This window comes from Leptonychotes weddellii, chromosome 5, assembly GCF_054177405.1.
Source record: "Leptonychotes weddellii isolate Sample4059 chromosome 5, ASM5417740v2, whole genome shotgun sequence".
Lineage (NCBI taxonomy): Eukaryota > Metazoa > Chordata > Mammalia > Carnivora > Phocidae > Leptonychotes > Leptonychotes weddellii.
In genome coordinates, this window is record NC_138373.1 from 69535291 (window position 1) to 69553555 (window position 18265).

Consider the following 18265-nt stretch of genomic DNA (forward strand, 5'->3'; position numbering starts at 1 on the left):
GCATTAGACAGGAACTATCAGGAGCTGGAAATAGGCCGTGGGGCCCCGGGGGGGAGGGCCGATTGTTTGTGGCAACCCCACCATCACCATCTCGCCTCATCCTGGAACCATGGATGCCGCAGACAGGAAGGCACCTCCCAAAGTCATCTAGGAAGGAAAGGACCATGCTGCACTTGGCTGCTTGGACTCCAGGTGGGGCCGGGTTCAGCCCGCCCAGGGTGGTAGCTGGCACCTGCTTTGGTCACCTGCCGCTGTCCTTAACAGCTCTCTTGGGAAGGCTTCCCCTTGCATTCTGAGTCCATTGCTCTCATTCTGCCCTCAGTGAAGCAAGACAGAGACCATCGTCCTTTCTTTGCACAGAGCCTTTAAACGCAGGAGGGTATGATGTTTTCCTTCTGTTTTGGAGAACCAGTGGGAGGTGGTGTCTACTTTCGACACATGAGGCAAGACAGCTGAGCAGAATTTGTAATGGATGAAATATTGGCTCAATTCAGAATTGGTTTTCTCTAGTTTAATGGGGTAGGAAGGTATAGTTCTGTGCTGAGCTAACTTCATGCATTTTTTTTTTCTTTAAAGATTTTATTTATTTATTTGAGACAGAGAGAATGAGAGAGAGAGCACATGAGAGGGGGGAGGGTCAGAGGCAGAAGCAGGCTCCCTGCCGAGCAGGGAGCCCGATGCGGGACTCGATCCAGGGACTCCAGGATCATGACCTGAGCCGAAGGCAGTCGCCTAACCAACTGAGCCACCCAGGCGCCCTAACTTCATGCATTTTTTAAACCAATTTTGTTTCAGCAATCAAGAGAGGAATATATGAATAAAGAGTCCATATTATACATTGTCCATTTGAGATCTTGCTTCCCACTGAAGTGGGCACTGTTCTCCCAGTTTTGCAGGCAAGTACCTTGCACCCACATTTCTAGCCAGAGTTCTGCCACATGACCCAGGGACACATTTTCACAGTGCCAAGACTTGCCGTGTCTTCTCATGGTACACGTAACATTTTGGCATGCTTAAGCACATTTCTGTCTCCGAGGGCGAATCACGTGTATTTCCTACAGCTGGGTAAACTTTCCTGACCAGGTGTGGCCCCTGCAGAAAGTAGCCAGCTCTAAACTTCATGCCTAGAAAGCCCCTGTTCTCATGTCCTGAGACCCTCCTGGGCTGGACATGTCAGCACTAAAGATCCAAGGCCACGTTTCTCAAACTTCGTGACTCAGTATGTGCCTGCGTGTGCGTGTGTGCATTGCACATGTGCATGCTACATCCGTAAAAACGTTTCATGAAATTACCATGTGAGATACATGCTGGTATTTTCTGTTAATTTTTAAAAATACTCTTCCTGACCCACTAAACTGATTTCATAACCCACTAATGAGTAATGACCTGCCGTTTGGAAAACACTAATCTGGAAGTCGCTATACATTAAAGCAAATGGAAACAATTAGCAAGTTAATGCATTTGGGTCATGGTCACACATCTATTATAGCTCAGATTTTTATTTCTTGCGATTGGGTTTCTCTTTTCTTTATTGTCACTGATGCCTTCAAAGCAGGCACATGTCCAGGAAGCTTGGCTTTCACGCATCTCTTAACAAGGACCCCTGTCAGTCAGTATGTTAACACCAGCTTTCTAAAATAAATTTGATCTTAAGACACAGGTTTTTACTTAACAGGTTATTTTTCGTAATAAAAGTATAAACAGAGCCCTGAATTATTAAACTGCTAATTTACTCAACAGTTTTCGTGGAGTGTTTCCAAGGTAGAGTAAATGAGCAAATCCATGAGTTGGAGCTGGGGGTTCAGAGGTGTCACCTTCCTGCCCTCAAGGAGCTCACCCCCAGAGGTGGTGGAAGGCTTGTGCAGGAAGTGCGTTGTGAGAAGCGCTGCAGGAGAGGTGCCGGCAAAGACTCAGTCAGAAAGACGGACTCCAGGGAGGCAGGAGGGCAGGAACCAGACCAGGAAGAGAGGAGGGTTGAGTGGGGTCTTGCGGGATGTGCAGGAGTTCGAGTGGCAGGCCTGCCAGGTTGTGGTGAAAGAAATTTGGACTAGAATCAACAAAGTTTTTAAATTGGAGCAATGTAAGCTCAATTTATTTTAAAGAGATGTTTGTGAGGGCAGATGTAAAAGGCGTTCTGGAAATGGACGTGCTGGGAAGGGGCACGGTTTTGGTAATAGTTTTTTTTTGGTTTTATGAGGAGGAGGTAGTTGAGGAGCTTGGCCAAGGAAATGGCAAGAGGAGGGGCTGGCTTCTGGGGTGTAGGGGATGGCTCAAAACAGCTGGGCAGAGTCTGAGGAATCGCTTAGGTTTCTAGATCAAGTGACTAAATTGGTGGTGATGCTATTAACAGAGTAGAAAACAGCAAAGGAGGAACAGGTAGGTAGAGGGAAGAGATGAGAACAAATTTAGATTTGGGCCTGCTGGTTTGCGTTCCTGGTAGACACCCCGGTGGAGATGTTCCAGTGCTCAGTGGCCTAGGGCAGGGCTCCTGGAGAAAGAGCACATTCTTTTCCTAGCTTGGCCGTGAACTCCTGGTCTTGTGGTCCAAGATGAATCGCCTAAGCCCTGTCAAGTGGGGAAAGAAAGCAGTGTTTATCTTTCAGGGTTGTTACGAGGATTGGGAAGGAGAGCTGTTGAAATCGTGGCACAAGGTAAGTACTGAGAATTTTATAGCATTACTATCAGTGATCTGGGCTGAGAGGAAGGATCCAAGGCTCCAGTCTTAGGTTTGCCACAAAATTACAGGTGTCCTTGGGCAAGTTACATCATTAGTCTGGGATTTCCTCATTTGGATGTGGCAGGCATGGAGCTTGATGATCCCTAACATCCATTCTAGTGCGAAAATTCTGTGATCTCCTGAATGTTGAGAGAAATAATTTACCAATACATTGGTTGATAGAATGGGGACTTTAAATCACCAGTGTGCTGTAACAACGGAGAGAAACTAACGAGATGAATGGCAATGGGCAAATGTTTACAGTTACACTGTACCTAGATTTATAAAACCGCAGGAATACTGAAGGGGGAGCTCCGCCTTAACACGCTTGATGTGACACCTCCGGGCAGGCCCTAGTGCTGCTTAGGGCTTCATGTTCATGATGGTCTGATGCACAGTAGGGAGGGAGTTCAGTGCCAGGCTGCACGGATGGAAACAGAGTGTCCAGATCCAGAGCCATCACAGCCTGTTACCCTTTGCAATTTTCAGATTCCATGGAGCGTAGTGTTCAGCCCATTCATTGACTGCTCTGTCACTAATAGTTTCCGTGCACCTGCTAAGTGCTGGGTGCTGAGGCGGGTGCTGGAGGTACTGTATTATTGATCAGATGTAGTAGTTGAGGGCCCTACGTCTTGGGGAGGGCATTGGCCGACCAGGAACGGCCAGGAGGAGAGTGGGCAGGGCCGCAAAGGATCTGTAGGTTGCTGCATGAGTAACAGCGGGAAGAAGTGGGGATGTTTGCTCGGGGAAGGGAAGGCTCAGGGGCACATGATACTGCCTTCTTACTTGGGAAAGGCCGGCACCTGGTTGAGGAATTAGGCCTCTGCTTTACTGCTCCAGAGGGAAGAACTAATTCTATTAGCCAGAATAATGATGACGATGATAATTAAAAGAAATATTATCTACTATTTATTAAGTGTAGGGTGTGCCAGGCACTGAATCAGGCCCTGTGCATAGATCACCGACTCTGCACGTTGTTAGGCATTTATTGTACTCATAATTCAGATCAGGAAACTGAGGTGCAGGGTGGTTAAGTAACTTGTCAAGGGGCAGAGCTGGGCTTTGATACCGATGTGACGGAGTTCACGGCGCCTGTCTCCCCATACCCCATCCACGTCTCTAAGGTGGAAAGCAGAGGCAGGTGGGTGGGGCTCAGCTTAAGGAACGACTTTATGGGAGTTAGAGCTGGGCGATGATGCCTGGGCAGCACTCAAGCAGAGTTAGTTGGCTGCCTTGCAGGGTCTTCCTCAGGGCGCTTCTGCCGAGGGGCAGAGGCTGGACATAAGCCAGTAGCTTCCTGAGCTCCCTGGCTCCTAGAGCAGCCCTGGAGGAAGGGAGGGAGGCATTATGCCCATTTTGCAGATGGGGAAAACTGCAGCTCACAGGGGTTGAGTGGCTTGCCCAAAGTCACAGGGTCCCTAAAAGACAGATTGGGAACTCAGACCTGGATCTTGGGACCCCATCCCGTGTACCCTTCCTACTGCCCCACTCTGCCTGCCAGCTCTTTACAGCAGTCAGACCTTCTGTGATTTGCGTTAGTCTTTTGCCTAGATTCATTCCACCTGCGTCTCCCTGCTCCTTTGCTCTGACAGGTTGCCTGTGATGTCCCTTGGGTGCCAGAGCTCAAGACTGGCCTCAAACTGAGGCCTCAAAACTGAGCTCAAAAATAGCCAGTATCTGAGCTGTGGAGAGGTGGTACCACAGTGCGCATGCACGTGTGCACGTGTGTGTCCTGGAAGGGCCATGAGGGGGGTTTGAAGTCTGGGGGCCTGTGCCTGATGTGGGATAGGCTGGAATTTCTGGCAAGTTGGGGCTGGTGGAGAAGGCTGCAGGATCCCGAGAGGCAAGTGGTCTCTCTTCCTGCCCCTTATCAGCCTTCCCCTGGGGTGCTGCTATCCCTTTCTGGAAGGCAGGCTGGGAGGGAGCAGATTAGGGAAGTTAATTACTCAATTAATTCATCCAGATCAGACAGGCTTTCTGCTTGAAAGATGCTCTGCTGATGGAATGAGGAGATTGCTAAATTTGCCAGTTCTGATTACTGACAGAGGGTATCGGGAGGTAGGGAAGCTGTTGGTAAACCCTACCAGGCTCCCTGGGGAGCTGATTGCCTTGTTCTTGGCCTTACATGAGTGAGCACTTCTCTCTCTCACCCTGTGGTTCACTATCCTCCTCCCCACCCCCCCTTTTTCGGAAGCATTGGATACCGCCAGAGGAGTTGGCTGGGCTAGATTTTCAGACTTGGTTCATTCACTCAACAAGTGCTTCCTGAGTCACTGGCACATGACTGGATGCTAAGGGACACAGCAGGAATTGACTCGTGCTCCGCTCTCTTGCAGCTGACGGTCCATTTGCAAAGATGAGACTTGCCCACTCGGGCTGCCCAGGGTGAGTCAAGGAGACCACGTGATCTGGGACGGGGAGGGTGGGAGGGCAGGTGTGTGTCAGGGTTGCGAGGAGGGGGAGATCTGTAACTGGGCCATCAACCTGAGGAGCCTCCATGCCAAGGGAGGGGATGCTAATTGAAGCCTAGAATTGGGGCAGGCTGGTGGAGAGCTGAGCCAGGCCATGGAGCCCTCCCAAAGGCTGGGACAGCCACACGGGAGCCGAGTCCACGACAGAATGGTGCACACAGGGTCAGGGCAGATGATGGAGTGCCAGTTGGAGCTGTCTCGAGGGTTGACGTAGGGATAGCTACTTTGTCAGCTTTGCTGGGGTGAGGGCATATCTGAAAGTGAACAATCAAAGGCGGACGCTGTATCTTTGAGGACACATGCAGGAGGGAAAGAAAAGCAGCCCTGGAGTGACCTAATCCTACCATTCTGTTCTTCCTTTCCTTCCTCCCCGCTCCCCACCCGCCCTGCGTCCCTCTTCATTAGGCACGTCTGTGAGTATGGGCTGGGACTGATGGAGTGATTTTGGCAGATATGTCCCTGCTGGAGAGGGGAGCTTTTGGCCAGGATTGTCTTCCCAGCTGGTGTGACTTCAGATTACTGACAGAAATGTCTCAGGGTGACTTTGGTGATTATGTGCAGATGTATCTTCAGGAGATGAACCAAAGGGAGCAGTGGGGCTCTCGCACCCAAGCAGCCTCTAGGCCGGAGGGTTTCCTGGAGGCGGTTGGACTTGTGTTGTTACTTGAGTAGGGAAAGGAAGGGCCACCGGGGACCCTCTGAGTTCAGCACGCTTTAGAGTCCCTTGAAGGTTTTATTAACAGAGGAGGTTATCATGGCCCTGCTTCCAGAAATCCTGACTCCATGAGGCCAGGGTGGGCTCAGGAATTTGCCTTTGGTCTCAGAACGTCCAAGGATTTGGAAGTAGGTGGCCTGGGAACCACACTAAGAGAAATGTGTTTTGGAGGGAACTCAGCACTTGAAAAGGGCACGGGGCCAGGGCTGTGAGACCTGTCGTGGCCCTTCAGTGACGGGCTCGGTGCAGGTCTCGTCCCCTCAGATACGGTGATGTGTGCAGCACTTCTGCTTCGCAGGACTTTCGTGAGGACGAAATCCTGACTTAGGTGAAATCCCTTTGAACAGTATACACTTTTCTGTAGATGCAAGCTGTTGTCATCACTTTTACAATTACAATAAAAATGTTCCAAAGAGTCCGCCTGGGTTGATTGAAGCCAGGAAAGGGGAGGGGAGGAGAGAAGTGAATCGGACAATCTCCGAAGACCCATAGCTTCTGGCATCTTCTTCCAACAAGAAAATTCAAGGAATTGCCCTCTCCCTCCCCCTAGTCCAGGTTCAAATCTATTTCTGCAAATCTATTTCTTTACCATGTGGGTAGCTACTTCAGTCGTGAGATAGATGGGTAGCAAGAAGAGAGGTCCCAGAGCTCCCTAATTACAGCACCTTCTGGATCGATCACCTTTCCCTTTTCTCTGGTGCTGATGTTGCTTAAACTGAGCAATTAGACCTGTGTTGCGAGCTCCTGGCACGAGTGACCCAGCCTGCCCTGGGTGGTTTTGCTGATGTCCTGCGGCGTGAGGTTGGGGTGGGATACCCTGCACCTAGAGTTTCTGTTCTGTGCATTGCTTCTCAAGCCAGGTCCTGGCTGCTGGATGTCCTGTGGAAGGGGGTGGGTTAGACAGGGCCTCCGTGTTGCACAGCTTCAGGGGACGTGCTTCCCAGAGAACACAGTGTCACTCTCCCCCTGGAGGTGGATGGTGGCAGCCCTCCCTGGAAGGGCCGCAGCCCGGGGCATCCCTGTTTTGTTACTAAACTCTTCCGCTTCCTTGCTGCTATGGTCTTTATTCTCAGTTGGGGTGTCTGATGAGGTCAGTAGAAATGTATATAATTAAAGAATGATAATGATAACAGTGATCAAGATGAGTTTGTCCCCTGACTATACTTGGTTTAGGAATACATGGAGAAGCAATCATTTAATAAATATTTGTTGAGCGTGGCTGTGTATCTAGCAGTGTGCAGAGTCACTGAGGGGGGACCGGAGTCGGGGAGAGGGGTGGAGAGGGACCCAGTGAATAAGCCATTTTCAGATAACAGAATGGCAGCTCCCTTCGTTCAGTCTGCATTTTTGGTGACTCCTTGCAATGTCGGGTCCTGGGACATGGGTACCATGCTAGTTCCAGCTTTGCTGGAATTCCGAGGTTGTCCGGGTGGGGCTAGGAGTCGTTTTAATGTGGAAACACAGGGGGTCACATTCAGAAATGGAATCCGGGTGTGCCCAACACAGCTCTTGACTCACTTTCCCCATGGCTGGTGGATTTGAGGGTGTGGACCGGGAGTTTCCGGTCTCTCCAAGGAAGGTCTGGTGTTTCTCAGGGTGGCTGACACTCCCTTTCCGAGCTCTCCAGGTCAGCACTCTTAGTGAGTTAGCTTCTTCTACCTCCAACCCGGGCCTCCGGCCCACTGTGGCCATGTGCTACAGCTGGGCCTCCAGAGCTTAAAATAGCAGTATGAGCTGGCTGCTTTGCATGTGGGGAGCCCGCCTGAGCATGCTGGGGCAGCTGCCTGGAGTTGGGGCTCCGCTGGCTCTAACCACTGGGGTGGGCAGTATTCTTTGGGGATTTCTTCTAGGCTCAGGGCTGGGGGAACAGGAGGTGGTGGGTTGGGGGCTCAGGTGTGGGTGGTGCAGAGGGGAAGCAGAGAGCTTGTCTTTCCTAAGACCTTTTAAGGGAAGGCCTCGAACCTGACCGCAGAGCCTCCTACTGCAGAACTCAGAGGCCTTCGGCTTGGTGTCCTGTCTGGCCCTAGCCCTGGCCCTTGGTACTGCCCAGGGTTAGCCATGTAGGGTCCCATTCTGGCCTAAATGAAGGGAGAAAATGAGGCGCAGAGGTGGAGTCGAGGGTGCTGCTGTGTCCGGTCACGGTGGCAGGATCAGCATGAGAATGCAGGCATCCTGAGCCTAGTCAGGTGGGCACTAACCACTGGTCTCCCTCACTCCCCAGTTGTCTCCTCTTGGGAAGCCAAGATGGCACCTAGAGGATTGGCCAGGGGCATCCTCCAGGCATGCCTTCGTCCAGCAAGTGCTTACTGAGTACTTGACGGGGGGGAAGCTCTGTTCTTTGGTGGAAAGATAGCAAGGAATAAAACAGACCAAATCCCCGCCCTCACGGAGCTTCCTTCTGGTGGGGGAGAGAGATCGTAAACAATCAGTTAACCAAAAGGTAGAGGAATACCCTGTTTTATTGTGCTGTGCTCTGGTGCACTTTGCAGATACTGCATTTTTCACAAATTAAAGATTTGTGGCAACTCTGCATTGGGCAAATCTGTTGGTGCCATTTTTCCAACAGCATTTGCCTACTTTGGTCTCTGTGTCACATTTTTGTAATTCTCACCATATTTCAAACTTTTCATTATTATTACATTTGTTATGGTGATCTGTGATCAGTGATTACAACTGGCTGAAGGCTCAGATGATGGTATTTTTTAGCAATAAAATACTTTTAAATTAAGGTATGTACTTTTTTTTTTTTTAGATCTGATGCTATTGCGTACTTAATAGACTACAGTAGTTTAAACGGAACTTTTATATGCTCTGAGAAACCCCACATTCGTTTGAGTTGCTTTATTGCAATATTTGCATTATTGTGATATTCACTTGGTTGTGATATTTGCTTTATTAGAGTGGTCTGGAACTGAACTCGCAACAGCGCCGAGGTATGCCTGTAAATTGTATAGTATGTTGGGGATAAGTGCTGTGGAAAAAGCTGGACAGGGTAAGAGAGATTGTGTGTGCTGGGGGAGTACAGTTTTAAATGGCGTAGTCGGGGAAAGTCTCATTGAGAAGGTGGCATTTGCGTGAAGGTGTAAAGCAGACGAGAGAGTTGGCCACAGAGATCTAGAGGAAGAACATTCCAGTTGTGGAAACAGCCAGTGTAAAGGCTCTCCTGGAAGAAACAGCAGAATGGACGGTGTGGCCATGGTGGAGAGAGTGAGTGGTGTGTGTGTGAACTTTGTCTTTTACTCTGAGAGAGATGGGAAGCCATTAGAAGGTTTTGAGCAGAGTAGTAACCTGGTCTGACTTACATGGTAAGGTCATGGTAGAATGGGAGCTAATTTCAGTTGTCTTTCTCCGGTGACTGGACCACCTGGGGGGCACCGCAGGAGACCAGACAGAGGGGCTGCTCCATCCCTTCCCCGTGACGTGTCTGGCCTCCGTTCCTACTCCCACACCCTAACTGTGGGACCTTTCCTACCAGAGGGGAGGACAGGACGGGGCTGGGTGTCTTCTCCTGGCCGCGGAGTTCCTTCTGAAGGGAAGGGAGCCGGGCTGTTACAGTGGTCTGCTAGAGTCTCTGGGTACTGGCTCTCAAGAGCCTATTAATAAACGATAGGAAAATTTGCCAGCTATTAAGCCACCGGTAGCCTGAAATTGGCCACGGTAGGAAGTATCGACACCATGGAAATCGGCAAGGACTACAGGAGAGCTGGTTGTTAAGCATTTCCCAGCCTGCCCCTGGCTTGCCATCTCCACTCTGCCTGGACTGTGGTTTTGGAGGACGGGGCCTCTGTTTGCTCTCATTTGGCAAAGCACATATATGTGTTGCTGCTGAGTGAAGTCAGAAAGAGCGAGGGACACGCTGGCTGAGGGTTTGATGCAAGCTGGTGTGTTGCCCAGGCTCGTCCCCCGGTGCCGCAATGTGGGGCTTCTCTGTCACTCCTGGCTAGACCATCCTGATGCATGAGTGCTCTCTCATCTTATTCCTTGCCTTCCCTCGGCCTCCCTCTGTGTATGGAGCATGCCATGCGCATGCCTCATTAGGGGTCAGCTTTGTGAGGCAAAACAGGGTCCACTCGGTGTAAGGGAAGATCTCCGGGTTAGAAGTCAGGAGACATAGGTTCAGTCCCACCTCTGCCACTAACTGGCTTTGACAAGCCCTCTCCTCCCTCTGGTGCCTAGTTCCCTCATTTATACACCAAGACAACTTCCCTGCTTACGTATCTTGCAGGAGTGTGGTGCCTATCACGTGCGCTCGTAAGCATGAAAGCGCCTTGAACTAGCTGAGTCACAGGTCTCTGCTCACCGTGTTCGGGCATCTGGGACCCCTCTCCTCTGCCTCCTTCAGTGAGGGTGGCAGCTCAGCATGCATCCCGTCTTTTCTAAGAAGCCTTCCCATATAGGCCAGGCCTCCCTGGGCAAGTCCTCTGAGCACTCAGTCCGTGCCCCCTACCCTGGCATGTGTGCATGCGCTTCTGTCACCGGCTTCCCTTTCATTTTGTTGCTCTTCCCCCATATGGACCATTAGGTCTTAAGGGCCAATGCTCCTCAGTAACACCCACAGTGGCGGGCCCAGGATGGGCAAGTCGTGGGAGCTCAGGAAGTCGTCAGTGATTAGTAACTGGTGTAGTGTCCTTTGTCGAGCTCATATGAAACACATGGGATGGATCCAGAGTGTGTGTGGATGGCAGGTTCTGTCCATTTGATAAAGCAGTTTCCCAGACAATGCCTCATCTGTCCCTCACAGTCGTACCTAGCCCCCGTTCACAGATAAGAAAATGGAAGTGTGCTCATTCATTTAGACAATGTATCAATATATACTGTGCTCGGACAGCTTTAAGCCTCTCACCCAGGTCACACAGATAGTAAGTGCCAGAGCTGGGGCCGGGGCCCCAGCCCTTCATTCTGCCTGGCTCCCTATGGCACAAGTGTTTGTCTTGTGCTTTCCCTTTAGGAGGCAGACAGGGCTGCACAGTCGAGTGGAGCGTGCATTCATGGAAGGATCAGGGATAAGCCAGGTTGGATGCTGGTCAGGCTCAGGCTTGGGGGTGGAGGGAGAGAGGGGCCGTGCCAGTGCCCAGTGCCTGTCCCTGCTGTGTCCGGCTGAGGCTGCAGGCTGGCATTTCCTCTGGCAGCAGTGTGGGGGAGGGGAAGAGCAGGTGTGCCCTGGCAGCGGGCCCAACTGGGATATGGAAGCGCCCCTTGGGGCCAGAGCTTGGGGGATGAGTGACATGTAGCCACCCAGACACATTGGGCCTCGCAGAGCACAGCCGCATTCTCTGAGCTCCAGGCTGGACATCCAAGTCCTCTGGTGCCTCAGGAGATGGCCAAATCTGGTGGGTGACCCCAGAAAGGGCTTCCAGAAGGGAGGACAGATCCTAGTGATTTAGCAAGGTGAGCACCCACCAGAAAGGCTGAGGGCAGTGTCAGGTGTGTCCAATACATGGGTTGAGGTGCGTACGGATGGTGGAGGTGGGGGTGATGCTTGGGGGCCATGTGGATGATGTTGAGGGACTCAGGTAATTTTGCTTCACATTTCTGAAGTGTCCTCCACATATCAGGCTGGTTCTGCAAGAGGAACACGGGTGAGTTCATCCCTCAGGTCTTCCTGTAGTCTTGTAGGAAGACATTTATGCAAACAGCCATGATACAAGTCAGAGTGAAATGAGTGCCCCAAAGAGAGGTTAGGAACAAGAAGAGGGCCTCTTAGTTTGGGGGGGGATCCTTAGGATCAGAGTTTCATTCATGGAGGATGTGGCATTTGAGATGAGTCCTGGCCCACCTACTGCAGACAGAGATGGGTGGGGGGAGCCGTCGTGGGTGGAGGGCAGTGCATACGCCAGAGCGTGGAGACCGGGAGGTGGAGACGTGTCCGGAGAATGGTGAGGAGATCCAACTGCGGGGGGGATAAGGCACAGGTCAGGGACTCATGGGAAATAAGGCCCGCAAAGCACAGTGTAGAAGGTCTTGAATGCCAAGCTTGAGTGTGTGTGTTAAAGCCCTGGAGAGCGGGCGAAGATTTGGAGCTGGTGAGAGGGGGCAGTGTGGCACCTCAGAGCCCTGTCTGTGGTTCGTGATGGTGGCAGCATGTGGCAGGGGGCCATTAGGGGGAGGACGGGAGGCAGTAAGGAGACTGGCAGGTGGGAGGCGGACTGGGGCTGGCAGTCTCAAGGCGGGGAGGCTGTGACAGGGAACGTGTGTGCATGCCGTCTGCATTCTGGGCATGTGCTGGGCAAGTCTGGGTCAGGAAAACATGGTTGGGTACGCATCACGTTAAGATTGGGTTACCGCAGCTCTTGCCGGGACAACCTGAGAGGTTTTGGAAGAACACTGCAGGACTGCAAAGGGTGTGGTTTGTGACCATTTTCATCCCAGCTACTTGGAGACGAGAGCTGCCTCCAGGTTTGGGATGAATGCTTCTCTGAGCCCCCTCGGCTGGAGGTACCCTGACTGACTCGGCCGCATGGACACGGGTCTGCAGGCAGAGGCAGGAGAGATGCAGTGGGATTTTGGCTGGCGTGGCTGCCTCACTTTACCTAAGTGGCTGGCGGGAGTTCAGAGACCACAAGCGGCTTCATGCACCATCAAACTTGAGTCCTGCAACAGCCAACTTCTACCCAATGGGGATGCCCAAATATGTCTTCCCTCACCCATTCACCACACTGCACCTCCTACTCTCTTCAGCTCAGGGGCAAGCTCCCTTCCTGTGAGGGTTCAGAGCCGGTGGAATCTGGGGCATTGTTTCTTCCTCCATCTTCTTTAGAGTGTCCCCAAGTGCTCCTAACACGCTGCTCTCCCCTACAGTGGTCCCAGGCCCAGGGAGGGATGGAGGGAAGAGGGGAGGCAGCAGTTTCTCAATCAGCGGATGGGTCCCGGCTGCAGGGGCCGGCTTCGCAGGCAGGCTGGATGCTGGGTCAGGGGGCGCTGGCCCAGGCTGCAAGTCAGTGCCCTCCACGGGGTGGTTCAGGAATACTGGATTTGCTGGGTCAGTGAATATCCACTGGTGCATGGCAATAAACCTCAGGCTTCGTCACACTTCCCTGTGCCTGGCGGTCTGGCCTTATCTCATCCTCCTTGAAGCCACCTGCCCTCTTTGATAAGTACTTATAACAAATCCTTTCTTTCTCTCTGTCTCCCTGGAGTGAATGGCTCCGTGTGTGTGCGTGTGCAGGTCCGGGTACATCTGTCCAGCACAATGCCTTGCACACCAGTCCCTTTAGGGATGCTGATGGGTCTTGGGAAGAAAGATGGTGCTGGTTTGGGACTCTCTTGGGAAAAAGGGCCTGAGAGCCCAGGGTGGGCATCACCCCGGTGGGCCACCAGCCTGTGCTTCCAGGGCTCAGCGTCTGCTGTTCCCTCCCACTCTGTATACCTGCTCAAGGAAAAGACTGTTGTCCTTTGGGACTGGCCATTCTCACTCTTTGCATAAAGACTTCCCTGCTCTAAGCCAAGGTGCATTTTTCTAAAGTGTGGCTCTCCCTCACTCAAGAGCCCCACAGAGACCCTCGCCACTTCACTCACGTGCTTGGTGGTGTTTAAGAGCCAGCGTGCCAGCGTGCCAGGGGCCATGCGAGCCAGCGTGCCAGGGGCCAGAGTGCAGAGGTGATGGCACAGTCCGTGCTCTCAAGGGGCGCACAGTCTCAGGCTCAGGGAGCTCGGTGAACAGGCAGTGCCGTGCTCTGATGGGCTCCGCAGCTCCAGGGAGGGGCCCCACACTTCAGGAGGAGGCCACATGGGTGCCACCCGGGCTGTGAAAGTTAGCCACTCACAGCGTGTGTGGAAAGGGAATTCCAGACAGAGGAAGCGGTGACCTCGATGTGCGTTCACCTTGGTGGAAGTGTCTGCAGCAGGGGGGTGCGGGGGTTGGAGTCGACAAGAGGAGTAGGGGGTGGGGACGCTCTGTGCAGATTTTTAACTGGCATCCAGGGTCATCTCTGCTCCAGCCCCACCTCTGTGCCATGTGGACTTTCTGCGAAGCTTTGTTTTGTCTGGGCATGTGGGCGTGCCCTTCCCGGATGTCCTGGGCACTCTTCTCATTCCAGCACACTCTTTCTCCCACCCTCTGCCTGTCCAGTCCCATTTCACAGGGGGGAATTGCAGGGCTGGAAGTCTGGAAAAAGCCTTGAAGAACCAACTAGTCCAAGCTCCCTGTTTTGTAGTTGAGGAACTAGAGATCACATAGGTAACTAGTATCCTGAGGTTTTGTTGCTTAGGTGGCCCGAGATGACCATACAACTGGAAGGCCCTTCCTCATGGTGCTGGCTTGCCCCGTGCACACCCTGCAGTGAGCTCCCATTCATTTGTTATCAAGTGTTTATTGAGCCCTGCTGCTGGTCAGGCATTGTACTGGGTACATGGTACTGAGAAGAACAGACCCAGTCCCTGCTGCCCTCGGTTCGTGGTCAAGTAGGAGAATCAGGCAGCAAACTGTCACTCAGGGAAACATGTGCTTTCAAACTGGGACGAGGGCTAGGCAGAAGAGGCAAATGATGCCAAGACTGTATTATTGATGGGCAGGGGAGCTTCAATTTAGCCAGCAAACCAGAAGAAACATCTTTGAAGAATTTGCAAGAGCTCAGGCATGAGTAGAAGTAAGTCAGGCAGTGAGTTGAGGAAGAGCGTTCCGGGCAGAGGGAAGAGCATGGGGAAAGACTCTGGGGAGAAGCGAGCTCGGAGGGTTCACTGGCTGGGGCATAATGAGCAAGAGGAGAATACTTGCAAATGGGGCTGGACAGGTAGGCTGGGGCCAGTGGTGCCAGACCTTTAGGATGCTTCAGGAATTTGGATTGCAATAGAAAAGTAGACTAGCAAACACACACACACACACACACACACACACACACGCAGGCACGCACGCACTCCTAATCTCAGGAAAACGGGAGCATGATGAGTGAGAAGATGGTGTTGGCTGTCCTGTGAAGAGGACTCGGGGCTGGGGTGGGGCCGGGGTGGGGCCGGGGGCTCTGTCCCAGGCTGCAGCAGGAGCCCAGGTGAGACACAACGTAGGATGGGGCCAGGGCAGTACCCGTGGAGAAGGAAGTAGAGGGTGCCTCACTGGATAGGACTTGTGTTTGATCGGAATGAGACAAATGGCAATGGGGAGTCACGGGTGAATCTTGGGCTTCGGGCATAAGCAGCGGGGTGAGTGTTAGGCCATTTATTGAGAAGGGGAGGGTACGGCCAGGGGAGCAGGGCTAGGGCAAGGTCAGTCCCTCTGGGGCATGTGAAATTGGAGCTGCCTATGAGGCAGCTGGTGGGGCTGCCAAATGGGAGCTGGGTATGTACACTTGGGGCCCAGAAGCCGGGGCAGGCCCAGGTAAACGTTTAGGTGACATCAGCAGGTGGATGGCCCTGGAACGAACGGGATGGCCAAATGCAGGAGTGTTGGGCAGAGAAGAAGGGGGCCCAGAACTGAGGGCTGTCTGAGGAGAAGGAGCTGTTGGTCCTTACCCTTAGAATTGGAGCCACAGAATATTTTGTATCGATTACGTGTTGTATCTTTGTTCAACTGCATTATAATTCGATGGGAACTGGGACCATATTTACTATCATAATTACTGATAATCATAATAGTGCCTCAATTCCTTTGAACATTTCTGTTTCAGACACTGTTCTATGTGCATTGCAGTTTTAACCTTTAATCTCTGTCTTACTGCCTGGGGAAGTGTGCATTATCATCTCCATTTTATGGTTGGGGAAACAGATACGTGGGGCAAGAGACGCAGATCCATCTAGTCCCAAAGCCCAGAGAGTTTCCACACCGTTACTTTGCTAGAGCTCGGCTCTCCGTGGCTGGGTGGGGTGGTGGGTTCGGACAGGGGGTATTGACGCCATCTGAGCATATGCCATGGTTTCTCACAGAACCAGGCCGAACTGGCCCACAGTCACTGGGGCATGTGGTATGTGCTGAGTGGTGCTGGTGTTCCTGACGATCCATGCACACCTTCCACCTGGTTCCTCATGATCTAGAAGCCTGACTTGCAGCACTCCTGACTAGATCATGAGCAGTACAGTTGGTCTACAGCTGTGACCCTGTTTCCTCGGAGCTAACTGCCCGCAGGGTCAGCAGCACACACTCTGACCAGTGTGCTCACCTCTCAGTGTGGTGTGTGGACACACAGCTGAGGGACCCTTCACAGTCATGGTTTCTCAGTGGCCAGGAATGGCCTCTGACAGGGGCTCATCACAGCCAGCACTTGGGCTCTGAGACGTGACCATAGCACTGGGGAGCTCACAGGGACTAGGGAGGCTGACCTGCATGGTCCTTAGAGCTCCTCCAAAAGGCGTGGCCCACGGGGGATGGGGAGGGGTGGTTTGGTTCCTGTTGGCTCCTGTCGGTCTTCCCCGTTTTCCCCTTCCTACCTTTCCTGAGTCTTCCTCCACAATGGCCTTCTGATCCATAAGCTTATTTATCCATCTGTCCGTTTCCTCACGATCCCATGCTGCTCTATGTGTTGGGAATATGGCTGTGAACAAAACAGTTGACCTTGTGGCCTTTCCACTCTGTTATCTGTAGCTGGGAAATTTAAATTTCCTTAGTTCCCTTGTCAGGTTTTGATGGCCTCAGATAGCCTGCTTTCCAGGAACAATTCCATAGATTTCTGGCTTGGGTCCCAATCCTCTGGTTAATCAACTTGGGGCTCTCAGGCTATCCTTAGAGAGAACTCGGGACTTAGGCATTAGGCATGGTGGTCTGCCTTTCCCCTCTACCAGCTGACACATTTTGACTACCTGCCCTGTGGGTGGTCCCTGTGACAGGCCCCGGGGTGGGGGGTGGGGGTGGGGTGGGGGAGTGGGCAGGGGAGGGATGAAGTGATTCAGACTCAGCCCCTCCCTCCTTTGGGAAGCCCAGTGGCCAGAGCAGAGGCATGCGGGCAAGCTGTAATTGCAGGCTGAACAAACAGCTGGGGACTCAAAGGAGGGAGGAGCAGACCTCGTCCCAGAGAATGAGGTACCCTTGGTACACTGTCCTGAGCAATTCTAACTGTGAACCGTGCCCCTGCAGCCAAACCCTCTTTGTTTGTGTGTTTTCCTCACGAGTCTCAGAAATTAAACACATACAAAATAGAGCTACCCCCTAGTTCTTTTTTACTCTGATCTTTTCGCTGGCATTGTTACCATCATTCCTGAATCCTGGCCAAGTACGGGTACGCATGACCTTGTAGCATGACCTTGTAGCTGTTTAATTTCCCTGGCAAAGAGCCTTGCCCCGGCTTCTGGACCTTCCTAACCATTCCTTGCCTACTGAGCCTTCACGCAAACATTGTGGGGTATGGGCCCCCTGCTAGGGACCTCTCCAGCCTTTTTCTCTTTTGGCACCATTGGTAAATGGTTTGCCAAAAAAGAACCCAATTTTGGAGTTTAAAAACTGAGATGGGGTAAGACTCCCTTCTCCTACAGTGGTGGCCCATCTCACACGTTTCTTAGGATAGCAAATACCACCACATGTCTAACCTGAATTCTCCGTGAGACTGCCCTGTTTGAAGCTTAGAGGTACGGGATACCTCGTGAGCTGCGCACGCTGCCGAACACGGAAATATTCAGTGCAGGTCAGGAAGGGGATCTGTGTGGGCCCATCAGCTCTGATTGTGTGTGGGTGAGTGAGAGACCAAAGCTGAGCTCTGGCTCACACTGCAGGCCTGAGAAACTCAGGAAGAGGCAGAGAGAGCTTGGCATTTACTCTGAGCCCACATCTCCCCAATTGCCAGTCAGGGGAGACTTTTCATGTTGATTTCACGTATTCACTTCTCTTTCTCCCCTCTGGGAATTCTGTACTTGCTTCACTTTTTTTTTGGTTGTTGTTTAAAAAAAAAAAAAAAGGAAAGGAAAGGCAGCTCTGCCTTGTTCACATGCTCAGAGATCCTCAAGGGCAGGCTGTGTCTTCCAGCTCCCCTGAGCATGGCGAGTGGTTGAGGATCAGGGCTGGGCAGGAGACATGGTGTCTCAGGCCACCTTTGCTCTCTGGTCATTACTTCTGCACCCACAATCTAAGAAATTGGGGCAACCACAGCAGCTGATCCTCTCACCTCTCCACGCTGCTGCCAGGTCCAGCTTCCTAGGGCACCAATGTTGTCATGTGCTTGGGAAGCTCCAGGATGCGGTCCAAACTGTTCCTGTGTCATGCAAGGCCGTGCAAAGTAGCTCACTTTGATTCCCAGGCACCTTCTCCTGCTCCAGGCAGGCCTGGTTCCTTACTGCCCACTCAGTGTACCATACCCACGCCTTCCTGGGATGCCCTCACACCTCCTCTCTCCCTGTCCACACCCACTCCAGGGGGTCCAAGGGACCCCTCTCCGCTGGTCCTGTCATGGAACTGTCTATATTGCTCTGCTTTGGGCTTCTGTGTGTACAGTCTTGGAGTGGGGGCAG

General features: G+C 52.4%; 1 protein-coding gene across 4 annotated transcripts in view; it reads left to right on the plus strand.

The window, feature by feature from the left end:
* TSPAN9 (tetraspanin 9) overlaps positions 1-18265 on the plus strand; it is a 188949-nt gene that overhangs the window by 84895 nt on the left and 85789 nt on the right. Inside the window, exon 2 of one of the 4 annotated variants that reach the window (XM_081821036.1) lies at positions 5053-5101. The exons of 2 other annotated variants lie outside the window; for them this stretch is intronic. The gene's annotated coding sequence lies outside the window, so the exon portion shown is untranslated. Of the gene's footprint in view, positions 1-795; positions 897-5052; positions 5102-18265 lie in introns of all 4 variants that reach the window. One more of the 4 variants, XM_081821037.1, reaches the window with a different exon arrangement.